Genomic DNA, 6,357 nt, shown 5'->3' with positions numbered 1-6,357 from the left:
CAGAATCGGAAGAACCCTAGATCCAAACGGATCTGTTTATCAATATGAAGTAGCAGCGGATTGAAACGCACAGCACAGAGCCGATTATGGCTCTGATACCATGTGAAAAAGATAAATCTTTTATAAATAGAACAAGAGTACACAACCTTTAAGCAAGAACACTACTCAAATAAGGTGTAATCACCGATTACAAACAACAAAAAACAGAACAGGTCATTCAACTGAATGATTCTGCACAGTAAGACGATCAGCAGCGGCTGGACACTCTCGAACAGGAGAAAGACGCCAAGACTTTGAGTCGGTGTTCTTGAGAGAAAGAGAAAGCAGGGCTGCAACTTTTTTGATAATGGACACAGCAGGGAACGACTGAATAAAAAGGCAGAGATAACCCTAAACGAGCCCAAGAAGCGAACATTAGCAGCCCATGAGAAGCAAGAGGCCCATCTATTGGAAACAACCCATTCTTTATAAAAAGGCCCAAGAGCACCTCAATAAAAAACACAACAACAAAAAAGAACTAAATATGAGAGAATTGAATTGAAAGAATAAAATTATTTATATATTTTAACAAATCCACTAAAATCTTTACAAATCCTTAAAAACCCACAATTCATCTCCAACCATACAAACATCCTTACATATCCTTACATTTTCCACATCGTCACCCATTTTTTCTTTAAATTTAATTATTAAAATCGCTGTAATATATTTAAATAATCAAATGATTAGATAATCACCCATTTTTTCTTTAAATATAATTAATAAAATTACTATAATATATTTAAATAATCAAATGATTAGATAATTAATATGTGTAAACAAGTAATACTAACATAAAGTAAACTGGATATTTAAAAAATTAAAAATAGAAACTGTATTACACATGCAACGGACTATTTTATTTTTAATTGATTTTTCCTTTAAATTGGATTATTATATAAAACTCAGATTGGATATGAAACTTCTAATATTATAATAATAGCCTCTCTTACACTTCATCTTCCCCACAACATTTTTTCCATTAAAGCTCCATCAAAGTTTTCCAAGATTTCACAGCTATTCGATGGTTTATTCTAAGTCTTCATGGGTGGTTGCCTTTTATAAAGAAACTCAGAATTATCGTTGAAATAAATATAAAAAAAGGAGATGGCTCAAGAACCGAGACAACCCAAGCCCTTGCAGACGGATTTTATCATCAGATTTCCCCACCTCAGATGTGCTCCATTGCATCTCAAAACTTGGATAAATTCCATGTCATCTCGGGCGGGGATATAGATACACCGTTGGAGATAGTCCTAGACTATATCCAGGGATGTTCAGTGGTTCGGATATCGGTTTATTGGGTTTAGAAACTTTTTCGAGCCGAACCGATAACGGAACCAACCGAAACTAGAAATGTGTCTAACCGAACCGAAATCTCGATTTCGACCGATTAAACCAATAAATGATTAAACCGGTTATTATTTGTTTTACTCGATTGGATAAGTAAAATTTATGGAGCTGATAACCAAACCAAAAACCGAACCGAACAAATCAAAAAGATTTGGGTTTGTTTTTTTCCATACGGTTTTGGATTTAGGTGCTTTCCGACTACGGATAATTTTGCACACCCCTATCGAGTAAGTTATGAGCTTCAATGTCATTGTAATGCATAAGTTGGCCCAGCCACCACCACCCGCCATCACAACCCGCACAAGCCCGAAACCATATCACGATTACTTGTGCATCCCCTCATGTGTTAATATCATACAACATATATACTAGGTTGACACTACTTAGACTATGGGGTATGGGGCGGGGGTTAGGGCGGGGGTTGGGTACAAACGTCCAAGTCATCACCCCGGGTGGGCTTGGGTTTCGGCGTGGCCCCTTGGGCGGGGGTTTCAGCCCGGGCGTTAGGCGGGCCTACCGGTCTTCCGTGACTGGCTCTCATTGGCTGGGTTGGCTAGGCTATAGGTGGCTAGACTTTTGTTTTTTTTTTTTTTTTTAATTTTGTGTGTATTTTTATAATAATTGAAAAAAAAATTATAACACGTGGCCAACCCACGCGGGCTAGCCATGCCCCGCCATACCGACCCAACATGCAACTGACCAGCGATGCCCCTCAAAGTCCATGTGTCAACCCATGCCCCAAACCCCTGCCCCACCATACCCTAAGTTCTTACATATCATTTGACTCCTATAGCATGTCAGAATGTTCCCATAAAATTAATTGTTCAAACGTTGACCAAAACAACAATCATCGATGTCAAACAATTAAACAAATCTAAAACTTAAAACCCATTCACGGAAGATATTCAATTTAGGGAAATACAAATATGAATTTTCTTTTGATCTCACATTTAAACCAAACAAAATAACACAAATTAAAGTCAGTAAAATGGATCATCTAATATTCATCATCCTCCACATAGTATGCCTCTGGATTAACCGGCTTGAACTTCTTTCCAACCATACTCACTCCGACAAGCTCCTGTTGATTATCATTATCTGGCTCAGCTTCATCGGTTCTCCCTTGTTACTCCGATCTCGTTCAACAATAGGGGTGAATGTGGGCGCTTTTGCTTCACCATCAACTTCGCTGGTGACTTCATTTGCAGACATGATATTGTGCACATCACCTGAACGCCCCGGTGCTTGGCCAAAACTGGTTGAATTCAACCCACTGTCACTAAGTTGATTAGCTGACTTCATCGGTTGGCGTACATCTTCTTGTCCCGGAGAAACTTTCCGGAGGCACCAAGCTCTGACTAGTTGCCGTTAACTGAGGTTCGGAGTGTCCATTATGAATAGATGAGGCGGTCGGAGCTGTTGGCTCGGATGTGTAGCTGACGTGCTACGTGGGATCGATGTAGCCGAGGGAGCTGGGGAGTAGCCGCTGGAATTCAGTTTTAGCTGAATAAGAAGGTGTAGTCTTTTTATATTTGAAGAATTGAAGTATTTACAAGAAACTTCCTGCGTATTTATGTAATCGGTTTATTATGATATATAATAAGAGATAACACGTTATGAGTTATAGACCAAACTTAGTTATGAGTTATCCTAGAATTGAAACAAGTAAATACTTAAAAGAATAATTAAAATGTTAATCGGTACAAAGTAGGGTGTGCAAAGTCGGTTAACCGCCGGTTCGGTTAACCACCGATTCAGTTAATCTAAAAGTGTTAACCGTAACCATAACCGATAGGCGGTTAACCATAGTTCGGTTAATCAGCAGTTATGGTTATTTCGGTTTACCGGGTATTTTTTTGGTGTTTTTCGATTAAAATATGGTTGTATTCTTGTATATAGTTTATTGATGTTTCAATAAATAAAATATGATTATGTTCTTATACGAGGTATTTTAGTTTATAGAGCGTATACCGTATGTATACTGAAAAACGAACTACTTAGTTCATAAGTAACTAATATAACCATATTTTGGATATAGATATTTAGTTTGCTAACGCAAAATAAAAAAAGAGACAAATAAATAGAAACAAGAAACTAAGAGAAAGATGATAAAAAATCACTCTGATACTTACTAAACATTTAACTTCAATCGTAAATATAAAAAAGAATCACAAATAAATATAACAAAAACAAGGTTCGGTTCGGTTAAATTCGGTTGATGAAGATACCTTAACTGTAACCGAAAGGTCAGTTAATTAGATTCACCTAATCATAACGGTTCGGTTTGAACGGTTTCGGTTAATTTCAGTTAACGGTTTAGTTTTCGGTTATGGTTCGATTTTTGCGCACCCCAAACATAAAGCAATTGTTATAGAAATGTACAAAAATCTATATCATTAACATTTTTAGTGAGACTTGGGCTCAAAAGAAAACATAATTGTGGGCCTGTGGCCACAGTTTTCTTTCGTGGGTAATCAAGGGACTTTGAGTAGCCCAACATGAAGCCTCATCAAGAGGTGAACAACAACATTTCTTTTTCAAAAGCCAGTTCAGATTAAAATTGGTTTCGATCATGAACAATTTAAACCAAATTTGGTTTGGATCAAACCGGTTCGAGTTAGAAACCCGTTTTAGTTGGCTAGGGTTGGCTAGGGTCTGGTTGAAATCGGTTTAGAAAAACATTTTTTTTTATTAAATTTGGTTTTAAGACATTCAAAAACTGTATATTTTTTATAACTTATAAAGTGTATTAATAATTAATAAACCTTATAGAGTTCAAACATGTAATAGATTTTAAATTCCATAGCATTCTCAAAATTGGGTCTCGTGTGTGTATCAGTGACAGTCATCAATCGCATTCTCAACGTTGAAGTCTGCCATGCAACACGTATGGGCTTTTGTGATCCCACTCATTGCACATGTGAAGGCCCACCATTAAACAATGGGTCAATCCTGCTAATTTTAACCAACCAAATAGTATGGTTTTGACATGAAGCGAGTAAAAAAAAATAAAATAAAAAATTAGAGTCATGCAACGAGTTGGAATTTGTTTTCATTATATATTATTTAAATTTTGATAATTTTAGCATTCTTCCGTATTTCTCAACCAGTGTGATCTTTCTGTGTAGACTATGGACCATAAATTGTAGAAGTCAACTGTCGTTGAAATATTTTTTTTTTTTTGAAAGATAAACTTCATTAGAAACCGGCGACACTCGCCTCCAAGAAAGAGACCGAGCCGCCCAAAAACCACATTACATCAAATTAAATTTACACCAACCATCCCAATCACAATTACTATGTTTTTTCCTATGTTTATACTATAAAAACCCGTAGGCCTTCACGTCCGCTATGATCTCAACTCCCTTTGTCCTAATGCCTCTAAAGACTAACTCATTGCGAGCCCTCCAAATGCGCCAACACGTAATGACTATAATCCCTTTTATCGCCTCTTTATACCTCGGTTAACGCCCACAGTTTTCTGCAATATCCAGTAAGTCTTTGATTTCGAACGCGAAAACATATGGGATACCGCACCATCTCGAGATCGCCTGCCAAATACCCGTTGAAAACGCACATGCAGTGAACATATGCATAGCCGTTTCGTCTGCTTCGCTGCAAAATACGCACCCCGTATCCGCCACATATATGTTTCTTCGAACTAAAGCATCTTTCGTAGGAATACGCTCCATTAAAGCCCTCCACATGAATATGTTGCATTTTATAGGGATCCACTTAACCCACTTGAAACCTGGACTCAAGCTTTCAATTGTAGAATTTGATAGCCATGATTTTGTTGCCGCTACTGAGAAACCATCCTTCGATCCGTGCCATTGCCACTCGTCTCTCTCGTCCGCAAGTTGTAATCCTGCAAGTTTATTAGTTAAATCCGTCAATTCCAAAATCTCGTCCACCATATATATCGGCCTCCTCCACTGCCACAAAAACGAACATATACCATCGTCCATGAACACCCGATCTGAAACCGTACAAGACTTATCTTCTTCTATACGGAATAAATTCGGATATTTCCTTTTCAAAGCCGAACCATCTACCCATGGATCTAACCAAAAACGAGTCCTCTTACCATCACCAAGTTTACTACGAATTAAGGATCCAAAGTTTTGGCCATCGATCTTGACTTTATAACCAAGCTTTACTATACTCGACCACACACTCCCACTACAGTTAGTAATCATCGGATAAAAATTCCACTTTCTACCTTTAGCACGAATCGCCTCAATCACTTTCTTCCACAATGAGTCATATTCTACTCTATATCTCCATAACCATTTAAGCATAAGAGCATTATTACAATCTTCTAGTTTATTTAAACCCAACCCTCCTTTAGTCCTAGGCGTGGCCACCTTCTCCCAAGCCACCCAATGCATTTTCAGGACCTCGTCAGAACCACCCCTTAAAAACTTTTTAATCAACCCTTCCAATGTCATAATTACTTTTCTTGGCGCTTTGTAGAGCGAAAAATAGTAATTAGGGAGACTTTGGAGAACCGATTTAATCAAAGTAACTCTACCTCCTATGGACAAAACCTGCGCTTTCCATTTCGATAACCGATTTCTAAACACTTCCACCATCGGGTCCCAATTTCTTACCCGGTTCATGTTTGCGCCCACATTAATACCAAGATACACAAACGGTAATAAACCCGCCTTGCATCCCATCATGACCGCGTGGTTTAGAACTTCTTCGTTATCGACCCCAATACCATATAAAGTCGATTTATTTATGTTAATTTTCAAACCTGGGCACAAATAAAAAACCCTCAACATTCTTTTGACATTGTTGAAATTAAAATTCGACCATTCACCAAGAATCATAGCATCGTCTGCATACAATAGATGATTGATCTTCGGGCCGTTATTTGGAAGCTGAATACCCTCGAACACCCCAACATCACTCGCTTTCCTAAAAATGCACGTAAACGCTTCCATTACAAAAGAAACA

This window comes from Helianthus annuus, chromosome 11, assembly GCF_002127325.2.
Source record: "Helianthus annuus cultivar XRQ/B chromosome 11, HanXRQr2.0-SUNRISE, whole genome shotgun sequence".
NCBI classification, from domain to species: Eukaryota; Viridiplantae; Streptophyta; class Magnoliopsida; order Asterales; family Asteraceae; genus Helianthus; species Helianthus annuus.
This window is presented reverse-complemented; position numbering follows the sequence as displayed.